The 14,480-nt window shown below is 46.3% G+C and overlaps 1 pseudogene; it reads left to right on the top strand.

Annotated features, from left to right (window-relative positions):
• LOC142586208 (sodium-coupled monocarboxylate transporter 1-like) overlaps nucleotides 1-14,480 on the top strand; it is a 53,113-nt pseudogene that overhangs the window by 16,767 nt on the left and 21,866 nt on the right.

Genomic DNA, 14,480 nt, shown 5'->3' with positions numbered 1-14,480 from the left:
GAGCCTTCTTAAAGAGGGTGAGGAAGCGACACCTTGCTTTATCCTTGGGGCTATTGTAAATGTTCAGAAGGAAGATGCATTCTTTCCGTTTACGATTGGGAATTAATTCGAGGAATAGATGTTCGATGTGAGGACAATTGAGATCATGTTTAATAACAGGAATACGACGCCGTACTAGGGTGGAGACCCGGCGAAGAGGGTGGGTGGTATGGAAGGTTTGATAACCGGGGAGCGTGGTCGGGGCATTGTTGGTTTCTTGAAGTAGGACAGCATCCGGGCGGCGGGTAAGTTGGCGTAGGTATTGATTGAGTACCGGTTGTTTATGGTGAAAGCCTGGGCAGTTCCACTGCCAAATGAGGGAGTCTTGATTAGTGTGAGCCATGATGGGAGATGGTGGATGTCACCATCGGCATCCCGGAAGGGTCGCAGACGGGGGCGGCATGGCTAGGAGGCGTGAGAATATGAGTTTCCAGGTTGGTCACGCGTTGGACAATACCAATGAAGGCTTGCTGGATGGAGTCCAGTGCATGTTGGAATGTGCTAATAGTTGTTTGAAGTGAGATGAGCGTGTCTTTAACTTCAGAGTGGACCTGGCTCGTGGCTCGATCTTGCAGGGCTCTCTTCTTGGGGGCGGGAGTCGAGGGGGCCTCCTGACTAGGGGCAGGGACGTTCTGTGCAATAGGTGTAGGGGCTGGTGTTTGGGACTGTTTGAGGTCTCTAACCTCCTGCGAGAGTTTAGTTAGGAGATCGCGTAGGATGGCGTTCTCGCGCTTAAGCTGAGCTGTTTCAGGGTTTTCTGGTGAAAGAGGAGGGTAGGTGACTTGTGTGTTGGCGATCTTACGACCCTCTCGCTAGGTGCCCATGAGAGCGTCTGCGAAGCTCACCTTGCTGTTGTTGGTAGATGTGATGCGTGAAGCCGATGCAAAGCGGGATCTTGAGCGTAGTTGCCTGGATCGAGATGGAGTTCTGGAGCGGGAACGGTTCCCCCTTGACGGTGTGCGGAAAAGTAATTTTTTTATGAATGCAGTCTGTGGAAATTTGCTATCGTTAACAACCTTTCTTGGCCCCTTTCCTATGTCCCTTCCGGCGTGCCACAAGGTAGCGTTCTTGGGCCACTACTATTCTTAATATACATCAACAATCTTCCTAATAACTTAACATCCCGAGTGCGAATGTTCGCAGATGACTGCATTATTTACCGCCCTATAAGCAGCCCCGATGGCCACTTCATTCTTCAAAACGACCTTCATCTCATATTCGATTGGTGTTACACTTGGTTAATGAATCTTAATTCGTCTAAATGCAAAGTAATGTCTTTCACCCGTAAACACTCAATCTCTTCCTTCCAATATAACGTAAATAATAAGCCAATTTCTGTAGCTACTTCCTACAAATACTTAGGCATTAATCTCGCACCAAGCCTTTCCTGGGCCCATCACATTACTACTATATGTGTTAATGCTTCAAAATGACTGGGGTACATACGCCGAAACCTACGTAATTCGCCCTCTAACATCCGTAAGCTAGCTCATCAGACGCTTGTTCGCCCCAGCTCGAATTTGCCTCCCCAATCTGGTCACCCCATCATAACAACCTAGTCAGCTTATTAGAATCAATTCAAAATAGGGCCACCAGCTTTATCTCGCGTAACTACACCTACAATTCAAGCATCTCACAAATGAACCTTGATATTTCACTTCAGCCACTAAGTACTTGACGCGATTTTGTACTCATATCATTATTTCACAAGTACGTTCATGCGGATAGGAAATCTTCTTTACGGCTTGAAGTCGCACCTTTCACATCTCGCAGATTACATAATCACCACAGCTTCACACGCATCTACGGGAACACACATGCATTCAACTGGTCGGCGCTTCCTCGTGCCATTCGATTGTGGAACGCTCTTCCTGGTTTCATCGTCTCCGAACCTAATCCCGATAAATTCTGTCAGCTCATCATTTCATATTCCACCGCGTAACTTCAATAAAGTGCACGATGCTTTTTTTCATTTTTTTCAGTTATGTGCTCTCTTGTTTGAGCTCATTTCGCTTATTATTCTTGTATTCTCTAGTATTGTTTAGTATTTGTACTGGAGTGGCAACATTATTTTTTCTTAAAGAAACTGTATCGTTTGTTTTTTTATAATATGTACATTCCAGACCTTGTTATGTTGTACAATACTTTTAATACTTGTATAAGATAGGCATATATTTTTTCACTGTCAATTGATAATATATGTCTATTATGTTTTTTATATGTTCTATATACTCTGTGAATCTTATTGTAACGCCCCCCTTACCCAATGCCTCATACGAGCCCTGTAAGGACATCGGTAAATAAAAATAAATAAATAAATAAAAATAAGCCTGCAGGAGTGCCCTTGTACACCCTGTGAGTAGTGAGCACCACACACTACGTTTTCCCGACGACATGTAAGGGATGCACATAGAAATGTGAGGGACTCGTCACCACAGCTGTTCAAAGCATGCAACCTTTAAGTGATACCGGAGGAAAACAGCACGAGCCCTAGTTCGCAGGTCGCAAACAGTGAAAGGCAAAACGGGGTTTCCGTGCAACTAGGCAACGATAACGCCTTAAATGTACCAACGATGCCAGAGCGCAACTGATACGTGCACACAGAAAAGGCGGTCATTTCAGAGGACACAATACGTGGCTACAAGGCAAGTTCTCGTAGTGCAAGAGCGAGCGCCAAGATGGCTGCTGCGTCGTCATTCGCCGCGTTGGACTACGTGGTTCTCACCGGGCTCCTCGCTTTGTCGGCTGGCATCGGTGCTTTCTTCGCCTGGCGGGACCGCCGAGGTCAATCCAACCGGCAGTTCCTGACGGCCAACAAGCCTAGCAGAGCAACGCCGCATATAGCCACTAAGGTGTTCTTCGGCTGCTTGGCGTGGAACGATCGCAAAAACAATTACTAGCATCGAATAGGGCGGAGCTGCGTGGGACACCTTTCGTAACGCCGTCGCCAAAACTCGCTGCAAAAAAATTGAAACATAAATAAATAAAAGAAGATAAAGAAATAGAGAAGTAAACACGCGCACAACTCTTTGTTGGTGTTTTACAGCGGAGTTTGTGTTCTTTCGTTCCTGTTCTTGTATTGCTCACTGCGCCTACTATCGCTAACAAGCTTAGTTTACTGCCGATTCCTGATAAACGGCTTCAACATTTTCGTCTGCAGTCGCTTTAGTTGCCGCGCAGGTTGATTGAAAACACGTTTTATTGTCACTTTTGCGCAAGTAAGTTGCTGCGATGACTGTAAGGTTGGGAAAGGAAAGGTGGTTTGACTGCTCTCTTCCTCCACTATCGAAGAGCCTTAAAGGGACCCTGAAACGTTTTTGACGATTTTCTACAAATGTATTGAGTCGTTAGAGTAGGTCCTTCTGATCATTAATTGACACATCTAAGTGCTCCGCGTAAAGCGTGTAATTTATTATAAGGTTTTAAATATGCACATCGCTGCCGCTCGCAGCGCACTGCTCGGCGGAATTTTAAGCCGCCCCTACCCATATGACCGAAATCACCCATACGACGTCAGTGGGGCGAGCTATCCGATTGGCTGACAAGGGCGCGTGCTCGATAATTTTTCCAACTTTAAGGTAAACAAATGATCTTCGTAATAGTTGGAATGTTAGTTAATTTGTTTTTATGAAAAGAAAGTAACATAAAGAGAATGCACAAGAATAATTTTTCAGTACACTCAAGCACTTCCGGCACACAGCATGTGTCGTCTGCTTGTGTTACAACGTACTCCATTTTGAAGAGAGCTCCGCGGTCAGAGTCGGCCTCAGTCATTTCGCGAGCACTATAATTCGACTTTGTTGCCTTGTGGACTGCAAACGTAGCGACTGGCAATATGTCAAGCTGCGACATCGTGTCCCTCTGCAAGGCAGCGTACGAGCGAACTGGCTGCTGCACATCGGACTGCCGCAATCCGACCGGCGCCAGGATTTGCGCGTTTGTGGCCGCCACTTCACACCGGAAGATTACTAACGCAATAGCGTTTCCCGAGTCCGGTATTAGGGAAAACGCAAGCGCAAGGGGACAGAGTCTGGCCGCTTGACTTTGCCGTAACGGGATGAGCCATGAGATGAGCAGAAGGGCAAATGCGAAAGGTCTGCACGGTGCAGCCACCTGGTGGCACAGAGCTCAACCATACACAGTAGCAGCAACGAAGTGTATACTTCTTTGCTGCTGGTGTGTATTTTTCGCAGGAGTGTAATCATGAACACGTTGTTTTTATAAATGTTTAAAATGTTTTCCACTTGATTAGAGCAATATTAGTGCTTTGTTTGGCTGGTTAAGCGCTGCACCAACAAGTGTATGAACCGTGCAGACCGATCAGGCCGCTCACGTACGTCTACGCTAATGTTCCTTCATCAGCTTGAGTTTATGCCTACAGTCATTTGCCGAAATGACCAGCTTGCCTGTGGTTACCGGAATACAAGACACGTTCGGCGCTACGACAGAATGCTCGCAACGCACGCTGCTTCGATAGCTCTCGCTTGGGGTCGACGGCCAATGGGCTAGCGGAGCGGTCTCGCGCGGGCGGGGGCGGGCTCCAAAACAACCGGAAGTGGACGAGGTGACGTCGCATCGTGACGCTGAACCAGTGAAGGCGGAGCTTAGCCCCACTCGCTCTGCGAACGAGTTGAGGAGGAAAAGCATGGCTATGGAGGAGGGTAGCTTCTAATCGCTTGTAGCTCCATTAATACGTAACGCTTCACTTAAATTGTGGTGCGAATGTTCTACTTAAGCTGTACCCTACGCGTCTACAAAATTTGTCCAAACCGTTTCAGGGGCCCTTTAAGAAGTGGCACTGAGAGAGGCGTTGGGGATTACTCTAGGCTCGGCCCTGTATTCGTAGCCACGAAGTTTGGCCCTTACCGCGTCTTCTAATGAATGTTTGACCGAATACTATATATCGAAATCATTCAGCTGAGTGTCTTGCTGTTGAATGAGGGAGGCTCGCATCAGCGCTGGATGGGGCGCCAGAAAAAGAACACAAAGAAACTGTGCCGTGTGTGTGTGTGTGTGTGTGTGTGTACTTCTTTTCGTATGTCTCACCTAGCGGCCAGAAACAATGTTTAGCAAACCTCGCCAACATGCGAAAGGAGAAAATTTATATAGTCTATAGTTCGAAGTGTGCTTCCTTCCGAGCATGCACTACGCAAAATTCAAGCCTTATATGTACACGCCCCCCGCTGAACAACGTTTAAGTGGATTCCCTCCCACATTAGTACTGTTGGAAAAGAAAAGGCTGATGCTCTTGCGCACGAAGCGCTCTATCATCCTCCCAAAGTCAAGGCTCCAAAGAGTAATCAAATTAAAAATTCTCAGATTCGAAATTAATTTGGGTCACCTTGGGTTCCACCACATATGCCCCTGCGTAACCTAGAGATTTCATCGAGAGGAAGCCTCACTTCTATATCATATAAGGACAGGATCTGCTAGTACACCAGCATGGTTATTTAAGACGGGGCGTATCAATTCTCGGAACTGTGCGGCATGCGACGAGACAAGACACATTGAGCAATTTCTATGGTCGTGCCCAAAATTCCAAGATGAAAGGGCCGCTCTTTTGAAGAATCTGCAAAAAAAAAGATAAAAAAAACGACCATCCACATGTGTGTCTGTAACACCCTGTGTTCCCGAAAGATCAGTTATAGCCGCTAAAGAAACTTCACGTCTCCATATCTCATCCTTAATAGAGATTGGTTTGATGGACATGTGGTGAAACATCGCAGTAATATTCTAACAGAAGCTCGAGCGGAGCACTTGTCGGCCTTTATCGCCAGGCTAAACCAGCCTGTGCCTACAACCCACCACTACCAGCAAGCGTCTTTGTCAGTGCTCTCGTTTCAACCCGCAAAGATCAGTCCTCTCAGCCACCCTAGACAAAGTGGACAAGCTCCCAACGACACAAAACAACATCCTTGGAAACTGTCCTACCGGAACATCAGGCGATTCGCTATGAAGGCGCTGCTGCGGTACTTAAAGGACACTGGACTTTCTGACAAATTGTGACTACACTGTGTGACGTAGGATTGTACGGTACTGTGTGACGTAGGATTGTACGGTGGCACTGCGTAACACTAGCAACGCCTTTGCGGGCGGCGTGACAGTGCCCACAGAAACAGTTTGTGTGTACGTGCGTGTGTCTGTAGTTTTTTTATCCTTCTCTCTGTCACCTATCGCATCCCCTTGCCCCTCCCCCAGTACAGGGTAGCCAACCGGAGATAATCTCTGGTTAACCTCCCTGACTTTGCCTTTCTCTCTCTCGCTCTCTCTCTCTACCAGCAAGCGATCGCTAAGACAACAGGTTTAGAGCTTTGGGCAACGTAAAGTGTCAACTAAAAGCGACAAACATGCATTTAGCATAATGATCTTCACGATTGCTGACCAGCGGCCGTATATTTTTGATCCGCCTTAATTACCGACAACGTTTTTAAGTTAATGATTCAACTTTAACAGACACTATCACGCAATATAAACTATTACGAAATGATATTTGCTTAGCAACCTTTTCGCCCGAGATTCCTGCCACGTAACTATTTCCTACTGTTTCCAGTACTTAGAGAAGAGGTTCCTGTCAACCGCCGTCCGGAACATCGCGTCCGCAGTGCTTATTGTGCAAACGGTAAGCGTTCTTTTCGGATACAACCATGTGTATAATACATCTGAAGATTGACCCAGTTGGTTACAGGTACTGTGGATTACAATTTGAATTATACCGGTGCCCAAAATGCAATGTGACAGTGACTCGTGGTCTTGCTAGTGCTCGCGCGCATCAGTCATGGCTAGCCAATCATGAAGTATTAAAGTAAAGCAATATAACCGTTTGTGAGGATTTGACTTCCGCGAGGATGACTATTGTAATTGTGAGGATTGAGCGTGTCCTTTAAAAGGACAATAATATGTTTCACTAAATCAGTTTAGAATCGTGGAGCATTTTTTGTTCAATATTCCGCTATAATTTACTTTTAAAAAAGAAGTGTTCATTACTAGCGGAAAAAATCATCGACGATTACGATGCGAAATTGAGCGCAGACCTGTGCGTATTTTCTTTTCGCGTGTCAATATTTTGTAATATGATTGTATAGGTGCACGGCTTATCCAAGGAAGAGAACACCGCGAGTAGTGTGGCTGGCGCGGACAATCTGTCTCGTGCGGCACATAGGAAACGGAGCGAAGTGTGGCACGACTGCCTCGCTGATCGGGAGATCGCGAGAGGCAACGCGTGGGCGACGCGCCGGCACGATTCACAGCAGCCGTCGCAGACAGACCTCAGCTCATGCAGCGCTTTGTTTCCATATATGGTATCGGTGGACGCGCTACCCGCTTGCCTCTTTGATGGCGTCATCGGTGAACAGGCGATGGCGCGCTACTCTGACGTCATCTCGTTTAGGTCGTTGCCGAAAAGCCCGTCTTGCGCGACACTGCGCTTTTCGTCTCACGCTTTGGCCATGCTCTCCTTCTACGCTTTCCAACTCATGATTCCACTGCACCTTCCTCCTCTGCTTTCCTCCTCGCGCTGTCTTCGCTATCGTCGTATTTAATCCCCCGCTGTGTTCCGCGTTCACTTTCATCCTTTGTTGGGCTCGTTCGCTCGGTTACGCCGACTCTTAACGCAAGAACCGGCGCCTAAGATATGAGCTCTAAAACGAAGGCCAAAGTTTCCATTTTTAAATTTCTCGCACAAACCGCAGCGCCGGTATACGCCAGTATTACGCCACTGATTCCAATTTATTTCCTCCCGTTCGGTCATTTTCTTTGCGGAAGAAATTCTTGAAGCTCCATAGACACTGTCATTGATTCTTTCAGAATGCAATATATTCTAGGTTTGCTAATTAAATTAGGTTACATTAGTTAGAGACGTTAACTAGACCGACGCAGAAACGGTAAAAATTCATTGCGTGATAGGCAGCTAGTGCGGGAGGCTCACACTGATGTCGCCGCACGTCTTTCTTTTTCGCGCCTTTTCTGGCTTACAATATCCGCGTGCGCTGGCGGTAACCATTTTGGTGTTCCGAAAACGCACTTTATCAGTCTTGATTAACTTACTGTTCATCTTTAGTGTCCCTTTAAAGCATCGTAAAGAATTTATGTTTTGCATTTCAGCTACTGTACATGGGCATCGTGCTGTACGGCCCATCACTGGCTCTCGGATCTGGTAAATATAGTTTTCTATGTGTGCACTTATGGTGCAGCTGACTCTGCTTCTAAAAGAAATGGATACGCAGCCGCTTACGTGCAATGCAGAAGAAGTAAATTAGTGAGTGCGCATACGCTGTGCTCAAAGTAAAACTAGCTCAAGGTAATGCATGGGAAAGTGCCGTAACTTTCACACTGCTGCGAAACAATGTGTTACCAATCATATCAACGTGACCTTTAGGGTATGCGCAGTGCTTTCCAATAAATTATGACAAACTAATGGCATAGCCAAGAGGATTGAGTGTGGGGATCCTTGCAGTTCGCAAACCCATCCCCCCCTCCCCCCTCCATAAGAAAGACAGTAATTTTTATGATAAGAAGAGGAAATTTGACTTAAGGAAGCAGACACTGACCAAAATCAAATAGGTGTGATGCAAAAGCTGTTACATGTGAAGAAACGGCTAGACAGAAATAGAGTCCTGTTCTTGTTATGCAGGAGTTGCTATGAAGAGAGTGAAGCAATGAACACCAGAAGAGACTGAGCTAAAGAACAATACACGTCCACAGTTCTCTGCTTTACGTTCTCCTCTCTGTTATCTTCTCTCCTTGTCCTTTCACTCCTGCTCAGTACTTCCCTAACGAGTGCCACTGGTACGAGGAGGAGGATCCCTATAGCTGCTTGTTAAGCAGCAATAAGCCTGTCATGGTCACGCACTGCACGCTTGAATATCCAAAATCATCAAGTGTAGGTACCATGAAGACAGATGACACCGCAGAAGAGTTATCTGAAAAGGGTATCAGGAGCAAGATCATCCTCATCAGCCTATTTATGCCCGCTGCCGGGCGAACACCTCTCCCAGCGACCTCTAATAGCTCGCGTCTTGCGCCAGCTGACCCTTTCGTACACCTGCAAACTTCCTGATTTCGTCACCCCACCTAGTTCTCTGCCCATCCTCGACTGCGCTTCCCTTCTTTCGGCGCCCATTGTGTGGCTCAATAGACCACTGGTTGTCTGCGCCACATGTCCTGCCCAACTTCATTTCTTGCTCTTCATCATCATCATCAGCCTGGTTACGCCCACTGCAAAGCAAAGGCCTCTCCCATACTTCTCCAGCTACCCCGGTTATGTTCCTGTCAGGTTACTAATTGTGGCCATGTTGTCCCTGCAAACTTCTTAGTCTCATCCGCCCACCTAACATTCTGCCACCCCCTGCTACGCTTCCCTTCCCTTGGAATCCAGTCCGTAAGTAACCCTTAATGACCATCGGTTATCCTTCCTCCTCATTACATGTCCTGCCCATGCCCATTTCTTTTTCTTGATTTCAACGAAGATGTCATTAACTCGCATTTGTTCCCTCACCCCAATCTGCTGTTTTCTTATCCCTTAACGTTACATCCATCATTCTTAAAAATTAAATTATGGGGTTTTACGTGCCAAAACCACTTTCTGATTATGAGGCACGCCGTAGTGGAGGGCTCCGGAAATTTCGACCACCTGGGGTTCTTTAACGTGCACCTAAATCTAAGCACACGGGTGTTTTCGCATTTCGCCCCCATCGAAATGCGGCCGCCGTGGCCGGGATTCGATCCCGCGACCTCGTGCTCAGTAGCCCAACACATCCATCATTCTTCTTTTCATAGCTCGTTGCATTTAATTTCAATTAAATATAGGCAACCCTGTTTTACTCTCCGATATGCACTGCTGCCTTCCTGTCTTTGCGCCTATCCGTCCGTCCGTCCGTCCGTCCGTCTTACGCCCACCCGGTGACCCAAGTTGTCACCGGCATAGACCACTAGGGATGTGATCAAGATTGGGATACCATTGTTGTCCTTCCATCGTCGTCATTCCACCTACGTGATCTGCTTCTCGTCATGCCGTCGTCGAGCTTTTTACGTCGACTCAGCCACCCAAGTCAACTCCTCCTAGACAGCACAAGGCCTGTGCACTTCCATCTATGACGTCAGAATACGTTGCCCGACTGCCACACAATCTAATGGGGATGCTCCCGGGTAAGCCGCGGTGATTTTGACGTCCCCATTTTCGGCACGCCGGGCTTGACGGTGGAAATTTCGGTCCAAGTAGCATGACGTCATGAGGTGGAGTGGACAGGCCTGCTATCTAGGAGACGTAACCCAAGTTGTCGAATAGCTTTGGGTGCCAGGAATGCGCCCGTGGTGCCATCTTGGTCATTGCATCGTCGACATTCCAGCTTTGTGAACCGATTCTCGTTCTGCCGATGTCGTCACACCATTGTCGTCATGCATTCGTTGTCGTAAGGTCATCGTGGTACCATCGTGCTCGTTCTATCGATTCGCAATGAATATTTACATCATTCCAATTTATATTCAATGACGACGACAGGTGAAGTCACTTCCGAACGTGCGGAAAGCTTAACCAGTTATAGTACTAGTATGTACGTTTGACTGCTGAAGAAAAAGCCTACAACAGTCACATGTGTTTAAAATGGTTAGCTATTAAAACCGATGAGTTTCGGTGGGGCACCTAAAAGGATGCATCCACTTGTTTTCGCAGCTCTCTAAATACAAGATAGTGCGTTTATATGCACACGAAAGTCTTACTCTGCGCGATGCAGCCTTCTACGGCCCGAATCAGATTGCCTGAGCGTAAAGTAAGGTTTTCTTTATCTTGCAGTGGGGGGACCAGCTTACCGGTGTGGTCTTCCATCCTTCTGAATGGCTTTGTATGCACATTATACACTGCCATAGTAAGTGATCGCTCCTTTTCCTCCCGGTATTTTCATATTTCTCTTTCATGAGTGGGGAGTAGTAAGTGATGGTTACAGGCACAACAGATAATACGACACGATTCCTCGCGCTATCTCACGTAAGGTAAGGTCCCATGTTAAAGGGGTACACAGTGCCAGTATTTGGTTACCGACTACACCTGAAGTATGATATTGTCACGTGGTGGTGACGTTGGAGAACACAGTAGCAATACTGTGAACGACAAAACTAACTTTTATTGGGTGAACCTGTGCCCACAAGACAGGCTGCACTTATAGCACAACGATAGCGGCGAACGCCGTCGGCGATCGTCGAAAATCTGATCAACGGGTCAAGCGCGTCGGCTTTTATACATCAATCGTCGAATGTTCCAGACTAATCGTTGGGACCCGCGTGCCTTCCACAAAGTTCTACACCATTCGCGTAAGGCGATGAAATCAGATAACATAAGGTTCGGCGACAACAGACAGCGAATAGAAGCATCGATAACTTTCCGGTAACTTCCGATACATGCAGGCGCGTCCCGCGCTGTGCGATAACATTTGTTAAGCGGCGAAACGTGGTGGCTCGATAAAGATAAGTACACGTGTCAATATGAAAGCATGCTGATGGTTCTATAATGCTTTCAATGCGGATGTCAGCTATAATGACTCATCTCAGCCGTTCTTTCTTCTTCTACCGAGAACGTAGAACCGTTTGAGTTATGTCAGTTTAATACCACCTATAGATGTTCTCTTTGAGAGATGCACGTTAGTATAGTACTACCCATACCAACAACCACACCTGCAAGCTTTACAACAGATTTCAACAGCTGAGGCAGCCACTTTTGAAACACACTGCACGTCGTTTTGGAGACTGGGTCGTACGCGGTGAACGCATAAGTTCGTCAGAAACATCCAAGTATTCACAAAAAAACCCCCTGCGCTACAAGTTATTTGTAAGATAAAGATTTCAGCCAGCCACAATGGTCTGCATATTACTAGCGAAGGCGGCGCTTTGAAAAGATGGCTGCGTGGATTGTTGGAACCTGTCAAAAACACCGTGGAAACCCGTTGGAATTTGTTGAGTGTCTTGTGCTATGTATGATGAATTGGTTATTTAAATTTCAACGCAAGCGTTTTTACGCCTCATGCTTCATCTGGAACTGAATTCTAATTTATTATTTTTGGCAAAGGAGCATTGCAAGGCAACACTAACTCCCTCTAGAGTGACAATGGCTTGGAAAAAGAGCCGTTTGTTAAATACAGTCGATCTATGTCTCCCTATAGACTGGCGGATCACTCTATTTAAACTCTCTGTACAATAGAAAAAAAATAAATGACTTACTGACGAAGTAAAGAACAACCGAAATTTTATTCTTGAACATTACTGGACAGTAAAATTAGGAGGACGAAGACCGAGGTAGAAACGAGCGAGCCGGGCAAAGCTCCTTGCACAATACCGAGTAAGAAAGAAGAAACCAACCATCACTTATATTTCACGCATGGAGTGCGTGCTGTTTCTGTACGCATCTATGTCGAGCCCGAAATTAGGGTTCAATAAATCTCACTGTACCGCTTAAGCCAACAAGCCCGTCAACCAACAATAATCATCGTATTTTCCGGTCTATAGTCCACAATCGGACTCAAGAGGCATATCCGGCGGTGATATTAGTTTAGTATTTCGCACTCGATGTGTAATCTACAAGGAGAAATTTAAGCTGGAAAGTATTTTTTTTTTATTTTGCGGTCAGTTCACGACCAGTATACAGAAGGTTTGTGTACTTCGGTTTCGCCATTGTATAGTCGATGGCGCTCTATGGCCTAGCAGGGTAAAAAGTTGTTGGCGCAGTCAGGACTCGTCTTTTTTTATGTTCTCATGATATTAAAAATTAAATCTTGTAAGTCCTCGCTACAGCCAAATTTCAACTTTTGGGCATGTCTAGACCGCGTACTATAAACGGGAAGATGCGGTAGTCTTCCTTTCTTTTGTGTGTGTGTGTGTTCCTTTTTTTTTCGCAGGGTGGCATCAAAGCCGTGGTGTGGACAGATGTAGTCCAAATGGTCCTTATCTACGCTGGCTACACAATGGTCATCGCGTCCGTGAGTTTCGTACGCTCTGTAGAGAAAGTTAGAGAAATTAAGCTTGACGTAAAAGTGTTTCCTTTATCCGTTAACGTAACACCGGATGGCATTAGGAGAAGGGAAGTGCCAATGGCGACACCTGCCGACACTGTGTTCATCGAAATTCGTTCGAAGTGTTTCTGTCGCGTTTTTTGCGCCTTTCTTTTTTGTTGCATTTCTTCTGATGAAGAAAAATACATCGATCGAAGAAGCTTCAATAAGGTAAAAGCGTTGAGACCTGCCTAAATGGGGAAGTGAAACATTCTATATTTTGCTTATCTATATACTCTAAGTAAGGGCTCACGAGATGTCGCCCGAATCGCTGTTTCATGCAAGCCACGGCTCGACGCAGTACGCAGCGAAAGTAGCTACGTCCTTGCTATGATCACATTCCCTAATTTTGCCTTCTGTAGTGTCACTAGATACCCCGTGCTTTTCATCTGAAATCTCTTGTTGTACATGCAGTGAACGAAGCGTGCGAGTCCTCAAAGGTTGCTCTATAGCCTAGACTAGTTCCTGCTAGTCTATAATCGTATGATCTCATTTGGCTTGCGCTACACGCCATTCAGACGCAAATCAGATTCACGCTTTCCACCTCGTGGAGCTGCGATGACTACCGAGAAAATATAACAAGAAAGTAGTAATTAGTACAGTGAGGTCTTAAAAACCAGCGCGTTGCAAAAACGCTCATAATTCCTTCGCGGCTACGAAACCAACACAACGTAATTTGTCTGTCCAACGACACAAAGCCGAAAAGCGCTTGGAGCCCTCAACGTGCCCTGCAGTTATAGATAAACATATAGCAATATTTCTTAGGTAATCCGATACTGCCGCGCGATATTCATATCTAGATAATGTGCAGTATATTCCATATATACTCATCAACTGCGCAGAAAAATTGGTTGGCCACAGAACAACGGCGGAATATTTGGGCTTCGTATGGAGTTCATTCAGCAGAGAAAGCAAAAAACAAATATTCGAGACCCTAAAGAGTCTGATATTTTAAACTCAATTACTTCAAACAGCTGTTACGAGCAGACGGATATTTTAGTCCCGTGTCATACTTAGTAGGCCACACTGTGAAAACTATACGCAAGTATAGTGCTGTCGTAGAATAAAGTCTCGCTCGGCGCGTTTTGTATAACGCAGATGCTTTTGGCCTGATCGAGACGCTCTGCACAGAGCAACGGCGTCATACACATTGCAACCAGAACTAGCGAATGGAAGCTTGCATCAAATGATGTATATTATCTTTGCACCTTCGGTCTTCCACTATGCGGCGCACTGTTTTTCATCGCGAGCAGAAGTGGTGCGCAGCAGCAGCTAGTCGTAGCAGCTGGTCGCAGACACGTGTCACTCCGCTCGTTTGGTAGTAAATAGGTTCACATCTCCGGTGCCTTCCATGTAAGAAATCGTCGCCTATTGCAAAAGAAAGTATATATTTCTTTCATCTGTGACGCA

Source organism: Dermacentor variabilis, chromosome 6, assembly GCF_050947875.1.
Source record: "Dermacentor variabilis isolate Ectoservices chromosome 6, ASM5094787v1, whole genome shotgun sequence".
Lineage (NCBI taxonomy): Eukaryota > Metazoa > Arthropoda > Arachnida > Ixodida > Ixodidae > Dermacentor > Dermacentor variabilis.
The sequence above is the reverse complement of the archived record's forward strand: the minus strand, read 5'-3'. Positions and strand labels throughout refer to the sequence as shown.